The sequence below is a fragment of the Pogonomyrmex barbatus genome, unplaced genomic scaffold (genome assembly GCF_055798465.1).
Source record: "Pogonomyrmex barbatus isolate J1 unplaced genomic scaffold, ASM5579846v1 scaffold3, whole genome shotgun sequence".
NCBI lineage: Eukaryota > Metazoa > Arthropoda > Insecta > Hymenoptera > Formicidae > Pogonomyrmex > Pogonomyrmex barbatus.
Genome location: NW_028297127.1, coordinates 16019094 through 16039017, shown reverse-complemented (window position 1 = coordinate 16039017; position 19924 = coordinate 16019094). Strand labels below are relative to the sequence as shown.

Below are 19924 nucleotides of genomic sequence, written 5' to 3'. Positions count from 1 at the left end.
TTTCTTCGCGCATGCAAGATTCCAGATGATTTAAAGTCCGCCGATTTAGCGACTATAACAATGTCGGTTAATGTTTGTAGCCCCGATAAATTAAACTTTCCTCGAGATAAGTTGTTAAGCGGAGATACGTTTCCGCAATTAACTGATTTACAACTATCGAGGAAAAGAAGAAGCGCTTCGTGAATTTTTCGCTTTAATTAATTAAGTAAATTAATTAAGTTTCATTACGATTGTTTCGACCTCTTTATCTAGGACGGTCCAGTCGCATGAGAATAATAACATCTCTTTATCTATTAATTTTTGTTATTGCGACTTGGATAATGACGTTTATGACAAACAAAACGAGTTAGGAAAGATTTTCAATATTTTTAGAGGTCTTTAATTTAATTCCATATTTATATGAAAAATATATAAATTTCTATAGGAAATTTTTATTACAATATTATATTTCATATGAGACAAGAATTTTTGTCTAATTTGTTTAATTATTATTATTATTCTATTTTATTATAAAATAAATATATATTACATATATTTTATATATATATATATTTTTTATTTTATTTTATTTTATTTTATTCTATTTTATTTTGTTTAATTATTATTCTATTTTATTTTTATTCTTGTCTAATTTGTTTAATTTTTATATTTAAAAATTTTGAGGTGTATTTGAAAATAATGTACATTAAATAGGAAGAAAAAAAATATTTCCACGATTAGACGAAGAAATACAATTCCTTTTCATTTCTCCGCGATTTCGTTCAATCATAACAATGACATAACATTTCCGAAAATCCGACGATACCATGACCGATATATATATATCATACGTGAATTTCGCACATCCAACAGCATATTTTCATATGATATTAAAGACAATCGGTGTCTTAGTTATAACAAAGAAGGTCACACGAAGTGAAAGAAAAAGAGGAAGAGAGAGAGAGAGAGAGAGAGAGAGAGAGAGAGAGAGAGAGAGAGGAAAATCGAGGATTATGTGAAAGCTTCCGATGCTGTTTCGAGATATCTCCGCGGAATCCCATCGGGTTGCCTCTGTAATTATCAGAGGTGATAATTCTCAACGATCTACCGGGCACCGCTACACGGCGATACGCTATCGCCAGCGGGAAACGCGGAGTATTTCTGCAGGACATACCCCCCGGGACACGCGGCCGGCGTCTCGGCGGACCGCGGCGGTCGTTCCTCGCGAACGCGAATCTCCTCTGGCGCGCGGCGCGGCGCGGCGCGGCGCGGCACGGCGCGGCACGGCACGGCGTGGCGGTGGGATCCTTATCGGCCCCCGTAAAAGCACCGATAAACATGCGCCGAGCGAACGACTGGCACTCTGCCCCGCGATAGGGCGTAGGGCTGCGCGCACACTGGCCTAGTCGAAGGCAGGCACCACGTGCTGCTGCCGCTGCCAGACGTATAATCGATAGTGCACTGCGCTCTCTGTGCCACCGGCGGTCAATCAACCCTCGCGCCGTTCGGGGCCGGCCGGACGGACGTTGATGCGCTTCAGCGCGACGTAAAAGGTGCGACCTGTCGAAGAGATCGCGGTCATCATCCAATCATCGACTTCCGCTCGTTTCGAAATGACGGACGGTGTGCCGCTCATCCGCATGTCGCGCCGACCGCCCGTAAGTCTTCACCTTTTCCCGACGAGAGCACGCTATAAGGGACCTATGGTGATCGCGTTCCTCGCACGTTTGACCCGTTCTTTCGCTTCTCCTCCTTTTTTTTCTTTTTCCTTTTCTTTTTCTTTTTCTTTTTCTTTTCCTTTTTCCGCCCTGTCTTCCCTCTAACAACTGCTTGGATTTACGGTTCGTTAAACCCTCACACGTTCACGTCGCGCGAAATCTTCGGTCGTGGATACGGAAGCGACCTTTCTCTTGCTGTAATTTGAAGATTAACATAACTGCGGTCATCAATGTTAAATGTCTTGGCTCGAAGTGAAATTTCTCTCGGTGTATGGGCGACTCCGGGAAACTCGACATATATATTCGTGGAAATTTTTGTTTTGCAACGCGCTAAAAGGAGCATTCGTAAAATGTGACTTTTCCTGGAATTCTTGTTAAATTCATTGAAGATTCTTATGTGAGGATAAAACGTCACGCGTATTATTAGCTATGATCTATATTGTAGTTCGTCAGAAAGGGAATTACTACGGTTAATTAAGCTAAGCTCAATGCAACCGGCTCGTAATTACTCGGATAGCATGGTGACACTTTCCTTGTTTCAAGCAATCGGGTGGCACGCTTATCACAAGCCGAAGATACACGACCGTCACAATGTTTCCAGCAATTGTCTAACTGTTGCAACTGGTACAATTAGCGCGGTATAAAATGATCGCGTTTACAGCAGAAGCTTTTGTGACAGCCGAACAATGCGATCCGCGATTGCAATAATACTTCTGATATGAAAACGTTTCCGTGGAAATAAAAAATTTATCGAATTTTTATAATATTTGATTCATGAAGTCTATTATATTATATTATATAGATTGTTCGAAACGAATTCTGGTAATTATTTTATTTTTCCCAGAAATTTAGACACTAAAGTAGAAATATATAGAAAATAATCGAACCATTTCGACCGGTATTTTATTCCGAGAAAATAAAATCGTCATGGAAACAAATCTGTCTCTCGATAATTTTCATAAATTGAGAATAGAGTAGACTTACGGTGATAAATTGCGATGTGCAGTATTTTCTTTCAGATTTTAATACGCTTCGCGAACGTAGCAGTAACAAATTGAGTAATACGATTCGACTAGCACTCACTCCGAGCGATTCAGTAGGTAGGATCGCATTTACGACGCAGTTGAAAGAAAAAAGTACAGTCTCGCAAAGTTATTTGTCTTGTAACCGTGCGGTTTGCGAAGAGGCGAATGGCCAAAGGTGCGTCACATTTGTGGCGTTTTACTGCTCGAGTGTAAACTTTAACTAACGGTCAAGGTAACGCGAATATTGCATGCACGCGTGCATTAAATTCGTTACGCAATTGAATCAGTGATCTCGAAAAAGATATGAGTTAATTTGCAATATTAAATTACACACAATATCACTAAGAAGTCATGACAATTCATATATATATATATATTGCAAATTAACTCATATCTTTTTCAAGATATATATATATATATATATATATATATATATATATGTGATAGTTTATATTATAAATATATTATAGTTTAAATTACATCCTGAGAGCCACAAAAATCAAACGTCGAACGATCGATTTTCCAAAAGACAATAAAATTCCTATTTCACGACTTTTTCCAAGATCAACAATTTATTTATTATTCTCACATATTGAAATAATTTATGATAATATAAAAAGACGATATATTTTGCTTTTGTAAAAATTCAATATATATTTTTTATTCATTTACTTTCAATATATATTTTTTATTCATTTACTTTTTTATTGTTTCCTAATTCGTTATGGTAAACTACATAATTATTTGAATAATTATTAAGTCAATTTGAGTGAAATAATAATATTGTATTATGTAGTTATAATAATTATTTGGGAAAAAATTGGTATATATTTTCTCTTTTATTAAACAATGATTTTTTTTGTTATAGAATTATAAATCTAATTTTTTATTTCTTCTGATTTTTATCAGTAGAAAGAAAAACAAGATAATGATCTTTAAAAATAGAATATGAGAACAACCGTCTCTCAATTGACCTGGAAATAATCTATATTTTTAAGTTATATATGCAAAAATGTAAATTGTTCAGATGAGTAAAGCTAATCTTCAAATTATATGAATGACGTTTACCTTTCTCATTTCTTAGTTTACATTAATGACGCGAAGCTTTCCGTCGTATAAAATTGTATGAAATACGATTCGAATTAATCTAACACTAACTAACGTTAACTAACGTTAAGAAAATCAATACAGAGAAACCTAACAAAAAAAATTAGACATGAAAAATTAGACATTGATATGATAATCGGTATATTCGAAAGCGATCTTTAATAGCTTAATACATCCCTTAATATATCAAACGTTTGATGAATGTTAATTGTATATTTTGTATAAAATGGCTTGATGATTCGTTCGTCAGAAATATTCATTTTACAGATTTAGCGATATTAGCGATTTACAGTACCCTCTCGACTTGTACAATAAATACGTCGAATTTGGTCGAATTTATGCACGCGCGTGGACCGTAAATCAATTAATAAAACTAGTTTCGCGTATCGTATATACGAAGGATAACGAAGAAATGCAGCGGGAAACCCTCACGTGTGTATCTAATTAAGGACTTTTTCAATCTCACGAGTTGAATGTGGGTCGCGCGCACATTTCGCGAGTCGACGCGTACTTTTCGACGCATCGAGCAGCGGATCAAAACAGCGTCCGATGTAGGACAGAACCGTCACGGGGTGAACGGCACAAGCTCTCTCTCTCTCTCGCCCTCCCTCCCCCCCCCTCTCTCTCTCTCTCTCTCTCTCTCGAGCTCGCTCGGTAAGACATCGTGCATCTGCGCAAACGTCCCGAGTGTTTGCCAGCGAAGCTCAATAATTTGTTGCTAACGCGGCGAAACTTCTTCCCCCGAGCAGCGCCGAACCGATCGTGATTGCAAGACGAGCCGATCGCGGCCATTAAGTCGTCGCTCAAGCAACAAAGTCGATTAACCTTCGAGCGGGGAACTTACATGTGTTAATCCAATGTTGTTATTAATACGCCGTCGACGGTGCAACCTATATACCTCTTGACTTTCTTCCCTTACATCATTGTTAGCTCCAACAAGTTCGCCTTGGTGCAATTAAATTGTGTACGCCGTAATTTAATAATAATAATGGACAATAATGTTCTTTCGCAACAGTGTTTTATTTACATATGAAATAATGCCCGATAACGGTATCGCCTATAATAATGATACCACTGACGATTGTAACGACTGCCTTTAATAACGAGCAGCTTTTGATTTTTTTCCTTTGTAGTCTCTTTCCATTTTCTCTTGCCATTTTCCGTTGCCGTTTATTTTCTTCTTTATGTATTTGCTTCTTTTTATGTTAAGTGCCTTGAAAGAATTTATACTCCACTTTACTCTACTCCAGCTTGGGATGTAGACAACGATCATCTGTTAGCTTCTAAATTGCAGAAGCTAACTCTCTCTTTCTTTCTTTATTTTTCCCTGTCCAGTGTGATCCATTTAATCTATTCTATCAAATCCACATATTTCGAGGATTAATCAGCCTCAGGAAAACTCCGACTTCGTCTCGTCGATGGTACTTCGTACAAGCACGAGCACTCTCCAAGTCGATTTACCTCGCCCTTCGATCGGTAAATCGGAAGCGTAACGGGCTGAAATAATTCCTACGAGGCACAGTCTAGAGATAAATCGGAGCGTATCCCGGCGAGCTAAGTCCGAGATAATTGTGTATTACGTCGGAAAATGCTGTTGTAAACACACATATCGAGACGATCGACGTAAGGCGACGAGAAGACTCGCGGGAAAAAGAGAGAGAGAGAGAGAGAGAGAGAGAGAGAGAGAGAGAGCAAGCTTCCTGCGTCTATCGCATAGATGTATATTAAGCCTTAGAGTGTATTCTCTGATGAAAAGACCCGCGATCGTTCGTCAGCACCGTCCGTGGTTTCTCAGCTGACTAATTAGTCGGTCGATTTTGCTATACGCGACGCACGCATGATCGGCACGGTAGATAGAAAAAAAAAAAATAAATAAGGGGACGTGCGCGCGCGAAAGGAGGAATATCGGTGGTCTATCGATCGAGGGGGTAATTATATGCGGTCGATGTTAAGAATCCCTCAGAGAGACATAATAATACTTAATACTCGGAATATTACGCTACCGATACGCGGCACAGAACTTGCGGTAATGTCATCGGTGGCGGATGTAAGAGACGCACTTGTCGAGCACGAAAGGGCATTAGGTAAAAAAGAAAAAGAGAAAAAAAATCGCATTAGATCGCTAAATATTAAATGAACGAGATGTGGCATCGTTAATATTTGATCTTTAATATTACGAGTATAAATTATATATTCTTCGCGTAATGGAGATTACGTTTGAAAAGAGAAGAAACATAAACTGCGAAGAAATATATCGCGCAGAAAAAAATATAAATTGTACAAATATAATTGTTGTTAAAAATTTGACGCAATATTACAATGTGGACGAAAAAAAAATATAGAATATTTTTATGTGGCAGTATACCACCATGCTACGATGAATAAATTGTTTTATTTATTCAGTTATCTGACGCACACTACACAGCTATCGTAACATCCGCCACTGAATGTCATCCTCCAGCTTGTATGCAGAAAATATTGAAAGGAGAAAATATTGCACGTTCACGTACAGATATTTGGACGGCTTTCGTGAAGGCTTTTCATAAAAGGGAACAAAACTCCATCCTCTGTAACAAGTTCGTGATAAACATTCGAGATAAACATTCATACTTTTTCCTCGCGAGAGAAAGAAAATGCGAAGTGATTCTTGGTGCAACACGTTTTTTTCATTTGTTTCAAGATATTAACTCGTGAATAACCCTGTCAGCAAATTTCGCAGGACATAACTTTTCATTTTCAGTCCCCCCCCCTCCCCCTCGCGTAATTACGCCAATTTATCGCTGACCTACAAAACAGACTTGAAATATTCATGTCTCTCGTTGTTGATTTTTCCCACCCACACACAAGCAACACGTGTGCACGGATACGCCAAATAACGAAATACGCATTTCGTTTTCCGCTCCACGTCCGGATTTTCATGTCCAACTGAAGGCTGAGCTTGTTCTGAGCTTCGGTCAGTCACCTTTACTCCAAATACACTTTGCTGTCGATAGATCATGATACGAATCCATATCGCTAACTTGCACTTACGTCCCGCACTTGAATGCGATACCTGCGACCTTTCTTCCCAAAACTCATTGACCCGAAAAGGAAAATGTTAAGCTAAAAGAGAGTGCTCATGACACAAAAACAGATTTTTTTTTCCGGTTTAATGCAGTCGATCGCGAATTATATTTTTTTATTGAAATGTTTTTCCTGAAGAGATATATCGGAAATGCACTCTTCACCTTTCCAATTACGGCGCCATCACCTTTCGAAGCTTAATTGCACTTGCATCTGACACCAATAAAATTTTGTTTCACCCTTACCGTTGGATATACTAGCATAATTCAGGCGCGGCAACGAATCGGAATATCCGCTTTAATCTTTTCCGCCGTTTATGAGATTTAATTAGCTTTAGAAATATTCTTTTAATTTCAAGATATCCCTCTATTAATTCTTCTCTCTCTCTCTCTCTCTCTCTCTCTCTCTCTCTCTGGTTTTGAGATTTATTTTTTCAATACATAGAAAACCGCGCTGCTATCGGACGCCGGAGATCACGAAAGGTTAATTGTGAGAGAAGAATCGGTCGTTGTATCTTCTCCCGTTCAGGGATTAAAGTGGAACACCGGAGGAGTCAACCCGGACTCTGTCTTCCGTTTAAGAGGGTATGTGGAACGCCGAACGACTATCATCTTATCGCCACACGGGTACCACCCTCCTCCCGATCGCATATTGCAATCTTTCTTATCTCACGGCGAGATATTAGGACGCAAAATCGAAACGGCGAATCGATCGAAGGGGGTGGGAGGGGAGAGAGGGGAGGGGGGGAAGAGCGAGAGCGCGAACGAGAGAGAGAGAGAAAGAGAGAGAGAGAGAAAGAGACGGTGGCAACGGCGGAGGCAGCAACAACAACAGCGGGGAGGTTTAACTTTAACCCGCTGTTGGAGGAGGAAGGGGCGGAGGAAGAGAGACGAGGGTGGAGGTGGAGGTGGCGAAGCGCAGGCGTTCGCACGCTCCTGCGCATCGTTACCGTTGCTGCTGTATACCGCGATGCGACAGTCATACGTGGAGCGCGAGAGCCGGAGGTGCTCTCTCTCTCTCTCTCTCTCTCTTTTTCTCACTCTCTCCTTCTCTTAGAGTCTCTTAGTATTCGTTTTTCTTTTTTTTCTGGGGGAAGCTTTTAGGGTATTGCGTGCAGGCGAGCCACCGCCGGCGCGTCACCGGATCCGGCGGCCGTTTCACGATTCTGCACGATCGTCGCACCCCCTTTTAGCAGACGCACGAGCGGTTCAGCGGACACTCTCGTGCATATGTATGTGCGTATATCCCCGTGTACACGTGTACATACATACGTGTGCGTGCCCGCGTGAATGCTCGTTACCGTTCGCGACCGGCGAACGCCGTTACGCGGTTCATCGCGGACGAACCCCTCGGTCGCCCGCGACATACCGCGGAAACACTTCTCGACACCCGGAGGTTTAGTCCTCGGGGAGGAGATTTCGATTTTTCGCGACTGAGGAAAGACGCGCGACCCCGTGAACCGCGTGCGATCTGACGCGCAGGTGCTTAAGAGGGATACGCACCGACGTTGGGCGCGTAGCGGGTCTCTTTTCGATGACACCGCGACGAGGGTAAGGGTTATTGTTTCCGGTGAGCTGTGACGTCGTGTCCGTGAACGGCGAACGGGTCAGCAGCGCGTTCCCCCTTTCATCGGTGCCGCGAACCGGTCGGTGCACCATCCAGCGCATGCATCGAGGGTTGCATCGCAACATGCCACGAATGAGGTCTTTCCGCCGTCTCGACAGACCGACGCGTTTCTTAAGAAACTCTGGATTGAAACCGGTAGAAAAGGTAGGATACAAAGCGGAAGAAAATATCTCAGGCAAATGTAGAAAAATAGAACATTTCTATTCTTTCCGCAAAATCCCGCATGTGACTATACAATTCTATATTACTAGCATTATTAGATATAGATATATATATATATATATATATATATATATATATATATATATAGAAATAGTTTTTTTTTATTACTGTACTATCAAGTGAAATAAATTAAAGAGATAAGACGAAAGCATCTAGGCCAAATCAGTGTTCTCTCTGTTTAAATTTATAAATATGAAAATATTTCATATTGTATGAAATAAATTATATAGATATTATTCATCTCAATTACAAATAACAATAAAGTACGTGAAGTTTAGTTAAGAAAAGAAGCATGTTATCGATATTTCTACCTTTTGCTCCACTGTCTCGAGACGAAGGGGGAAGTCAGATTTTCAAAAGCATGAAAAACAATCTTTCGTGCCAAGTGAACCACGAGGAGCGAGTTGTGAAGCAAAATTCCGCAGTTTCGAAAATTGATCTCGCCGCGGTTATATCGGCTTCAATTCCCGGTTACTAACCGCAGCGTGAGCAGCTTGTTGTCGAACGCGGTGGCCCGTCGAATGTAGGTCGGGACGATGCGAGACGCGGGAGCTTCGGGGGCCTCTCGAAGTAGAGTTTCAGCTTCGTCACGAAGTCTACGTTTCGCCCCTTTCTCCAGCTGGAACCCGGACGTCCAATTTCTTTCCGTCGAAACGAGAATGCCGTTCGTTCCAGACACGCGTTATACGTGTGTCCAGGTTTCGACAACTTTTTCCCAAGGGTCGAACGATCTTGCGAACTTAGATTAGCATTCGGACGAAAGGACCGGCAATGCGCTCGACTCCCCGTCCGTTTTCCAATTGCATCGGGCGACTTTCGGGAAATGAGAAAGTCGAGCGAAGACTCCGTGCTCGTAATATGCGGAACGGAATTGCTCGTTTCGCAAAGACGTGCCAGAGCAGAATCATATTTCCGACGCTGGAATCAATGCGACGTGGAATATATTTCGAATCCAACGACGAGTTCGAGGATTGTGACGATATGTCGTTAAAAAAGAATTGTGAGGAAAAAACACTCATCGAAAGCTGTTACATGTTGACGTTTACAATTATTCTCGCATTAATCCTTTTCTTATCGATTCTAAATGCGTTGCTGAAAATATTGCGCTTTTTCGCGCATCTGTATAGATAAATGTCTAATAAATACCTAAATTAATCCGAATTACTTTTTATAAATAATTCTTCACATGTGTAATATACGTAAAAATCTATCTCTATGTTCGAAGATCAGAAGAAGAAGGAAAATTGATTATTTTTATAATTTCGCTCTTAATATTATAAATTCATATTTACAACGTTCGTTATCAAAGTTATGCATACGCTTGAATGAGCGCTTTAGATATTTGAATAGAAATTTGAACACAAAGGAAGGTCAATTTTGATCGATCGTTGCTATTATTATATATTTTAAAGTTATTACATAGAATACAAAAATAGCCAAAAGAGAAAGAGAGAGAGAGAGAGAGAGAGAGAGAGAGAGAGGAGAGAGGGGCGAGATGTGTACAAAATCAAAATGTATGAGTTTCGACTTAACGCGCCTCGGAAAAGGTCCAGCTGATTAACTCGATTAATCGATCTGACGCATACCTTTTCACTTTTCCCTTCTTCTCTCTTTCCACGCATTTCTCTCTTTCCCTTTCGCGTTCTCGATTGTGTTCGCTTTAGTGCAAACGCATTTGACGTCCAATTTATATGCAATGCATTTCTGTTTGATGCTCGAAAAGGATTCGCCTCGCAGAGCATAATAATATAATATCTCCGTCGCCTCTGTTTTCCTGCCCGATAAATATCTCCCTTAATTCCCGCTTATTCTCTAATATATATATATATATATATATATATATATATATTTGTCTTGCTTACTCTCTTGACTCTCCTCACTCTAATAGATATTCTTCTCTGAGCGCGTCTCTTGTCTCTTACTATCTCATTCTCTCCCGTCACAATGCGATTACGTGCATTTGAACTTCAACCACCATAGCGCAACCGTCCGACCTAGTGCAATCTCTATAACTTGAATTAATTAGCAACGTACATACGTTCGCAGTACTCGGAGGTATTTAAATTGCTAAATTCTGAATGTAGGAACGAAAACATTTAATAATATTAGCGAAATAATGCGAGAAAATCGTCGAAAATAAAAGACAAGGCTGTACAAAAATATCCGATGAAACTCCACGATTTAAAATATTTTTAATGTGTTAAATTTATTTTTGGAGATATGTATAATTAAAAAATTTTTTTTTGTTTTTTCAAACTGCTGCGTCGCAAATTCGTTAAAAATAACGGCAGTGTGTAGTTCGCGATATAAATAATTAAGCACAATAATAATTAACGCCAAATTTATATATAAATTTAATAAGAGAAAAATTATCAGACTCCAAAGACCGATCTCGCCGAGCAATTGTCTCTTTTCTCTTCCGTTATAAAAAATTTTTTTAATTATTTATCATTTCCAAAAAAAAGAGAGAACGAGAGAGGGAGAAACTCGTGATATATCTATAAAATATACTGTGCATTTTTTATAATAAAAAAATGGAGGCTTGTATAATCCCTCTGGTACTTCTAAAGTTTCATGTCTAGCTGGCAAGTAAAATATCGCGCGAGTTGAAGAGACAAGAATGACTCGCAACTTGTACACAACTTGTCATAACGTTAGTCCACCTAAATGTACACATTTTAATCTCGCTGTAAACTTTCTGCCAGTGTGTACGAGAATTGCCATGGGATACTTACAACTGAACTATTTCTAATTCAGTCTTCATCTTCTACGCTGTATAATTTAAATTTCGATATTTGTAATATGCAAGAGGTAGAAATTGTACATTCGCAGCGAGATTTTCAGAAAAGCGATTACACGCCGCGATGACTTCTTGAAAATCTTTGATTTTAAAGATCTTTGACTTTACTACGTTTTGTATATCGTTCGACACACGCAGATGTAGGTCAGTCGAACTATTCGACTCTGATCGCGAATACTTTGAATTCAGAACCTATCTTTGGAATACTTGAGCAATTCAAACGTCATATGAGACCTTTACCTCTGTTTTAGCAAATTCAAGATTAAGATAAAGAAATGTGTTTTATGTATATGCAGTTGGAAACAAGATGGTTTTATTTTCCAATCTCCAGTCTCATCTACCGACCCCTCGAAATTATGGAACTCAGACACGTACGGTTCGTACGTAGTTCGCGTAGGCGTAAAACAAATCCCGCGTTCGAGAAAGAGTTCGGATGAGCGGATTATCGGGGGTTGTGCCGTATTTACGTTTCGCTGATAGGTGAAACCGGAATGGGGTAGGTCGTTGCAACGATTCATTTGTCGGGCGTGCGAGAAGGAAGAATCGAGGTGATGTGTGAAAGAGTATCGATGCCACGATCCGTTTCGACGATAACGAATCACCGACTCGCGGAGGCGTGCGTTGCGTGTTGTTGCGTTCTGCCAGATGGCCAATTAGCGGGGTAATTCTTTTCGCATTGCTGTACTTCGTACATACCGTATTCCGTACGTATTACGTCAACGCCAGAAATCCACACACGTGTGAAGTGGCTATGAGTTATCGTCGCAATTTTCATCGTTTAACACCGTTCCGGTTAAATTAAAGTTAGTTAAAATTAACTGGAAGTTAAAGTTCCAAAGACAATAGAGGAGGGAAAAAGAAATAAATTAAAAAGTTTGAGGAGTCCAGAAGAATGAACTAAGTCTACAATTGCAAGGTTTCACTTTAAATATGTACCTGCAGTATAAAGTGAGTCGCACATATTTTTGACTATGCTATGAGCTCTTCGCTTAATTTCAACAAATTACACTATAAAATAATCTTTAATGATGGTATATCAATATTTTTTATGCCGGATTAAATTAATTTTCTTCTTTTAAGGATTAAATAGAATATAACAGGTTACTGACAAGTTAAACAGTCAACATTCTTAATTTAGAATGTTGACACGACGCATATAGAATTAATTTCAATTATAATTAATTTTAATTTAAATTTCTTTAACACGTGTTGTAAAAGCGAAAAAAAATATATATATATCTTACGTTTACATTGTCGGAATTCTACCAACAAATGTACAGCACATTTTGTTTTGTGTCTCCAGCATGATTCGAAAGCACGATTGCAATGTCAATCCCCGATCCGCAACACACTGTGTTACAAAAAAACTTTCATTTTTCCTCGATGCCAATCATCGCGCTCGAACATCACGCTTCTCCTCGCGGAAAGGATCGCCTCGCGTTACCTCAGTTCATCGTAGCGGACACGCTCGACCGTTCAAATCGACGTGCACCGAGTTTTCCACCTGGTCGTACTCTCTGTTCGATAACGAAAGAGAGAGGGAGAGAGAGAATCGGATAAAGTTTCTTCTTTGTGACGTGAGAACGCCGAACAGTCGGGATCAAAGGGGGCACGAAGGGAAAGAGGCATCCCTATACTCTCCACCCTCTCTCTCTCTCTCTCTCTCTCTCTCTCTCTCTCTCTCTCTCTCTCTCTCTCTCTCTCTCCCCCCCCCTCTTTATATAGGTTAACCAGGTCGATCGGCCTACGTTCCCTCGTACCATATCCTGCATTATCTTGGCCTCCCCCCTGTTCGTCGTCGTAACTTCACTTACACACTTTCATCCCCGTTATTGCTTCCTAACCAGTGGTAGATTTACCAATATGCAATATAAACGGTGCTTAGCTCCCGATTGTTACGCCCAAATCGTTGTTTTATCGACAATTGACGTTATTGTTATTATATTAATATTGTAATGTAATATTATGTAATTTATTATTACTGTTACCGTCAAGTTTCAAAATAATATATAAGAATTGTCAATACTATATATATATATATATATATATATATATATATATATGTTGCGTAATATTAAATATTTATGAAAATTACATTTTCAGTGGAATTTTACCATTTAAATATATGAATGCTTCCGTCTATTTTTAAAATAAATTCAATAAACTTTTATTAAATTATTTGTTTTGTTATTAAAATATTTATCAAAAATAATTTTATATTTGTTCTTGGACGATTTATTTAAAATTTATATACACACTTATATATTGATTCGTAATCATTTATTATGATTTCTTAAATTTGTTAAAAAAAATTTGTTCATTTTCAGTTTTGTTAAAAAAAAAAATTATTTTCTAAGAATTCAGATATCGCTCGAAAATTATTCCAATAAATTGCAAAAAATGTAGAAAAACTGAAAATTAATTAATTTTTAAGGCAGAAGGCAATAAAACGTTATTCAACACGCATTGTTTCATGACAGCTTTTGCAAAATCCTTTTACAAAATTGAAAAGGTCATGTCAATTACAAGGCTGTATGCCTTCAATGCTTTAGATGCCATTGGTCATCGGCGTAACCAATGCTTTAATTCTGATTTATCACATTACAATACATACAAAATACAAATAATAATTAGAGAATCGCGTGAATCACCGCAGGCAACTAATTACACGAGGTAACAGATTTTTCTCCTTTCTATATACAATGTAACGGTACGTACGGTCCGCGTCCAGTTAAATTTTCGCAAAATTAATCGAAATCCCACCTCGAAAGTTAGATTTTCGAATGTTAGATGATGTCTCGTGGGATCACCGGGCCTTCCAAATTCGCTCGCGCATCCGACAACCTAATCGCTCGACTTCCATCATTCGCAGAGATTCGCGAGATATATTCTGTCGTGAATGTAAGTTTCGTCCCGCGGACGATCGGAACCGATATTAATCCGCCGATTAATCGTCGTCACCTACGGAAGTTAATTGCCAGATTTGTCACGTTCGACGTGCTCTCGTGTCGCCGTGTCGAGGCCGCCATCCGGTAAAATCGGAGCGTCATCGGGCGCTCGAACGAGGGAAGTTCACATTTGAAAAATGAACCGAATCGCTTCCGACGAGTACGCCGGCGCTCATCGAAGTCCGTTCCGATCAACAAGCGCGAAAATACAATCAGATATCGACGAATATCGACGAGTTCACCTACGTGTAATAGTTAACATGGTTGTATCATCCCTCTTTCATGAAGTTATATTTTCGACAATAATCTACTTCAATTGTAACAAAATGCAATTTTGTAATACTCTTCTCAGAGTTTGCAGTCTAGTGACTAGTAATGTAAAATCATAGCTCAAAAGATCAATAATTATTTTTAAGTTAATACGAATACGATTTACAATCATGCTTTTAACAGTTATCGTAAAATTATAAGGGAACAATGATAAATTTTATTATCGGAAAATACTGCGATATTAAATTTACATATACTGTCATGGTAATTATGATATGAACTGTTGATGCGGCGCAAAGGGGACTTATGAATGAGAAACAATAAAATGGATTCGCATATCAAAAAAATTCAATTAAAAACTTTGTTCTATTCTCAATATTATACACGTTATTACATGGATTTCTATGAATTTTGCGATGATTTAAAATTATTTGTATGAAAATAGAATTTTATACAAAATCGCTTTTACGTGATCTCGATTACATAATAAATTTTAGTAAAATGTGAATGTGCACTGTTTCAATATTAGCAAAATTATAATATCGGGTTTCCTATATCGAGTTTCCCCTTCCCCGCCCTCTCCTCTCTCTCTCTCTTTCTCTTTCTCTCTCTCTCTCTCTCTCTCTCTCTCTCTCTCTCTCTCTCTCTCGAATTTTTAGCTTATTTCTCATTTGCAAATACCTTAGCCAATTTGAATCTTTCGATTCTGTGTAATTGATGTAATATATCATTGCATTGCATTACCATCACGTTACATATTATATAACATATTTATACATAACATTCCCTCCTTCCATCTCTTCCGATCGATGACTCCAGATCGGGTCCATGCATAACGAGAGGCGCGGAACGGAGTCGGATTAGCGTCGAGAAATCCATCATTCTGGGAAAGCGTTTTCAGAGAAATGCGGCCGTATTGTAATTAATCGATGTATTTGGATTCGCCCGTCCGGACGTGGGGACGCGGCTGTGGTGTGTGTGCGCGCGCGCGCGCGCGCGCGTGTGTGTGTGTGTGTGTGTGTGTGTGCGTGAATACGTGTGCGCCCGTGTACCAAGTGCCACGCTCGTGCGATCGTAATATTCGGAAAAGCTAATTCACCGTTTATATGACAAATGGCGCTGAAAATATTTCCGCGCTTTCCACGTTTAGGCGCGTTCAACGTGCATTTTCCGATATAGGCTCGCGGCGGATACAAAGCCCGCCGATGAGAAAGCATATAACTTCATAAAATAGTTAACACGGCCGCGGGGGGGGAGGGGAGGGATTAATTCTCTGTGGCGCGAAATAATATATCGATGGCGGGACCGTCGAAAATAAGAGCGCGTGCTCGCGTCATCCCTCTTTTTTTCCCCCCCTCAGTCAGGATTTGTACAATACATTTTGTACAATAAACGATTCGCGATTCCGTCGACAATAAAAGCTTTTAGAGAACAATAGCCATGGTAATTACATTTTAAAACTTTGTATTAAAGTGGTTTCCACATTGTTACAACGAAATAGTGAGTGTGAAATAGTGTTTGTTTTTCCTTCGGCGCCGCCAAACATTGTCCGACGTAATAACCAATCTGCATTGCTCGCGATCTTGCAGTAGTGAAATGTGTGTATGTATTTCTATGTGTAAAATCATATCTCTCGTTACGCGCGTGTAAAATGCGTGTAATTGTCACAAATCAGCCTGTTAGAGTTATCTATTTAACTTAGGGGGGAGGGGAACGGGGGAATTAAGTTACACATTTGCATTAATATTACGTGCCGTTTCCCTATTAAAGAGAATACAAATCGGGATGCCGACGACGAGAGACGTACTTTAACGACGAGGAGAGACGTAATAATAATAAATCCGCGGCTTCGAGAACTGGGTGCAGCATCGATTCCTCCTTTAATTCAAGTACAAATTTACGGATATCCGAGTTCGCCGTTCTCAATAGAGGGTTAACAGATACGTCGTTCCCCCCCGATTTATGAGCGTAATACGTTCCACCGCGTCTGATTTACGAGCGCAATTTTTTTCTCCGAGGCACGCGTCGCCCCGCGCGCGCGCGCTTAATTTCACTCTTTCGAGATTTTCACACGTCGCAGGATATACGTGTCGGGCATAAGCCCAGAATAGAATCGAATCACATCGAAATTAAACTGTCGAGCTCGTCGCCAGCGAAGCGAGACTTACGTAACGCGTCCCTTAAAGTGCGCAAAATACAAACGCGTACCTTTTTGCATTCCTCCGCTCGTCGCCTCGTCTCACCTCGTTCCTTTCTGCGTTCCTCTTACAGATGTCCGGAATTTTACGGGAAAAAAAAAAAACGGAAAGGGCGATGACGCTTCTTCGAGAGCGTAAGAACGTATCGCGATAGAGTAACCGGAGACTTCGTGTATGATGGAGAGATTGATGCGTAATATATAAGGTAATGGGGAAAGTTTACGTGATAGCTTATTGCACGATAAACGACATCTCGAGTTCGGTGCAAACTAAGTTTACGCTCTCTTCGCTTGTTAAACGTAATCATAATCCGCATTTTTACAAGAATAATCAAACTACGTCATTCCGTGAGTCGCGAGTTTGGATGAAAGGTGAACAAATAGAGATAGAAAACTGTTATTAAGACGAATGAAATTGAAGTATATTTGGAGATGATAAGATCCTTTTTTATTGCATCAATAAATAGCGTTATTATTTTGACAAAAATTGTTATAAAAATTACGTAAAATTTTATTTCATTTTTCATCTACAAATTAAATAAGTGAAGAAAATAAGTAAGAAATGTAGAGAGAGAGAGAGAGAGAGAGAGAGAAAGAGAGAGGGAGAGAGAAAGATGTATTGCCGCGAGAATTTTTGCCTTTCACTTTTTATTTACTAATAATTCGTCGTTTATTTTAATTTCCATAATTTTTTACATTCGATATTGATTATTATATATATTCGTATATTCTCAGTACTAAAACTCAGTATTCTCAGTAATAAGACTCCTAAAAGAATCATCAAAAATGTCATGGGAAGCCGGCAAAATATATTAATTCAGACTAGGTCGGTCGGGTCTGTACGACGAAGTCTCCGAGGGGGAAAAAAAAAAGAATCTCGGAAAGAATCACGGATCGAATTTAAATTACTGTTCACCATGCACGCGACTTCGGTGTTTACTTTATCCAAGGCACGTCATTGCGAGAGCTCGTTAATAGAAACTTTTTGCAACTACTGCTTCCGGTATGATAAATACTAATGTCGCGTTGAATCGCGTGTACGATAACTGATGTGAATCTGTAATGAAAATTGCCGCGACAGCTCGCCGTCGTCTCGAACGACGAATACGCGAGACTTTGTATTTACCCTAGAAATACAGTATTGCAGAAACTCTTACGCTTTGTTTAGAGTGTAAACTTCAATATTTGTTTACTGCACGCGTCTGTCATCCGAGATTCGCAGTTAAATCGTGGAGAGAGAGAGAGAGGGGGGAGGGGAGAGAGAGAGAGAGAGAGAGAGAGAGAGAGAGAGAGAGAGAGAGAGAGAGAGAGAGAGAGAGGAAGAGAAAGAAGGGGGTGTTCGTTATTTATAACTCGATCGTGTAATTTTCCAGGCAATATCGGAAACTAATTATTTTTATGATGATTAGTAGTTGATTAATATCCTGCCATCTAATACTTCAGTGGATGAATAAAACATAAGCGGCTTTCTGCTATACCTCTAGCATATCATCGACAAATATAACATAAACGGGGAAACAGTTAATGAATGTTTCGATAGAAGTATTGGTCTAAATTAGTTAAAATCGAAGTGTTCATGAAATATTTAGTGATTAAATTGCTAATAATTGTCAATTCAAATTATCATTTATTAATAATAAACCGTGCATATAATTTGTAATCATCAATTCAAATCAATAATCGATAATCATAGAATGAAAGATTACTGACTGATTTATTATACATATTGATATTTCGCGATAGAAAAATATTTTCATTTGTAATAAGTACTATCAATGAGAAGATATTCCTGTATGCTGTCATGACCGAAGTCATTAGAATATCGTGAATTATTTATATGAATTCAAAATGAGAGTCACATTGAGGGTAACTTTAACTCTCTTTCTCTCTCCTCTACATAACGTACGATTATTATAAAACTTCTTACTCATAGCTACATAAATTTTATTTAGAAAATTATCAAGAATTTAAAAATAGCCTATTAATTTAAATCGATGGAAGAGGTTATATTTCCGATTAATAATTAACAATGTAATTGAGATCGATTTATTATCTTAGCTTTAATTATTTTCATTAATTATGGCCATTATGATTATTCGATAATCATAATTATTAATCACTAATTAAGGCTGAGCAATCAGTGCTCATACTAGTGATTGATTTTATTACACTTTGCTCAACTCTGTGCCCTTAGGAAAGGAGAAGAAGATAAACGGGGTAACGAGAAGAATCGGAGGGTTGTGTAAGGGTGGAGGTGGTGTGCGATGGGTGAATGCGGTGGTTGATAAGTGGCGCGGGACACAATCAGCGGCACGAAACACGAGCGGATTGTTGAACCTCTCGACTCCCCTGCGAACGATCATATCCGCAGCGGCGTACAGAGGGTGGATTTCGGGCACTCTGCTGAGGGATCGTAAGGAGAACGTGAATTCCAGAAAGAGACGACACGCGAGAGGACGGACCGCGAGAGGAGGCGGGGCGGGGAGCAGCGGCGAAAAATAGGAAGCAATAAAAGGTCTCGTGACGGAGGGGCTTCGCACGGCCCTGGCGCGACTGCGGCACTGTACCCCTGCGGGGGGCTCGCTGCCGACCACACCGAATCCACCGTCCACCCCGGAACATAAGTCCCAAGTAAGCAAATTAGAAGAGCAATCATCATCTCTTGATTTTCTTCTCTACAATTCATTTTCTACAATACAATTATTCACCGACGACCTAATAATTATAATTATTTAATTAGCTTAACTAGCGAGCCGAAAAGAATCAGGGGGGAGAGGAGAGCCTCTTCCCGCTCCCGTTTCATTGTACAATGTCGAATTATCGAGTTACATTCCGAATTTATTTTCGCGTGACGGACACGCGTGAGGGAGAATGCTGCGAAACGCACGCAACTGTTCGCAGGGGTGTTCGAGGAGTCGCGAGTCGGCAACCAGATGTGGCAGTTTGGGAAGTAGCGCGTGTGACACGGG

General features: G+C 39.5%; 1 protein-coding gene and 1 long non-coding RNA gene across 7 annotated transcripts in view; one reads left to right on the top strand and one right to left on the bottom strand.

The window, feature by feature from the left end:
* The window catches only part of LOC105428003 (5'-3' exonuclease PLD3), a 78016-nt gene that overhangs the window by 35468 nt on the left and 22624 nt on the right, over positions 1-19924 (bottom strand). The window lies entirely within an intron of this gene.
* LOC105428001 (uncharacterized) lies at positions 947-19924 on the top strand. Of its 6 annotated transcripts, none has more exons than XR_016139994.1 (4): positions 947-1637; positions 7337-7476; positions 19150-19586; positions 19857-19924. It is a non-coding gene; the product is annotated as an uncharacterized LOC105428001 (long non-coding RNA). The 6 variants fall into 6 exon arrangements; XR_016139996.1 differs by lacking the exons at positions 947-1637; positions 7337-7476 and adding exons at positions 7864-8662; positions 18908-18986; XR_016139998.1 differs by lacking the exons at positions 947-1637; positions 7337-7476 and adding exons at positions 8671-10287; positions 10629-18316.